This window comes from Orycteropus afer, unplaced genomic scaffold (assembly GCF_000298275.1).
Source record: "Orycteropus afer afer isolate SDZICR_OR568_19922 unplaced genomic scaffold, OryAfe1.0 scaffold00009, whole genome shotgun sequence".
Classification (NCBI taxonomy): Eukaryota; Metazoa; Chordata; class Mammalia; order Tubulidentata; family Orycteropodidae; genus Orycteropus; species Orycteropus afer.
In genome coordinates this window covers 22,572,632-22,573,357 of record NW_006921596.1, presented here as the reverse complement: position 1 = coordinate 22,573,357, position 726 = coordinate 22,572,632, and positions in this window count along the sequence as shown.

The window sequence follows — 726 nt, the reverse complement described above, 5'->3', positions numbered from 1 at the left end:
GAAGAAAGTGGGAAGTCGTGTGACATGAAGTATGCAGAGCAAAGGGAATGTCAGATCATACACACATGATCTGGAAAACATCAGTATTTCTAACTTTGTCATAATGTAAGTAACGACAGTAAAAGTTTTTTTTTTTTTTTTTTCCTTCTTTGGAACTTAAGTGCCTATGAATTTGACCATCTGTCTTGAAAATAAAAGAACTTAATTAAAATTTAAACAACAGTCTTTAGAGAAACCACACATACTTGGGAGGCTGGGGTAAGCGTTCATTCACTAATTCATGTATTCATCTCATGCAGAAAATACCAGAAAGAAAGACATGACTCTGGGAACTGGGGATGCAGCTCTGAAGGGGACAAAGTCTTGGAACTGACTGAATGGAAAGGGAGCCTCTGCTCTCTTTGAATGTTGTGTGATTTGAAGAGCCAGAACATATTATGATACCATGATAGAAAGGCTCCACGAGTGATTAATGGGAAGCTAGTTAGCTTTCTTTTTGCCCATAATTGGGCCAAAACCACTGTATGGTACACAGAATACAGATTTTCTGAGTTTCTTGGAGAAAGAACAATAACAAAAAAAAAAAAAATTTGCATGTGGGTGTCTTTATTGTATGTAAAGCACTGTGCTGTTGTTGTTTTTATATGCTGTTGAGTCAGACCCAACTCATAACGACCCCTCCTTGGGTTTCTGAGGCAGTATTACTATGGAAGTAGATTGCCCAAC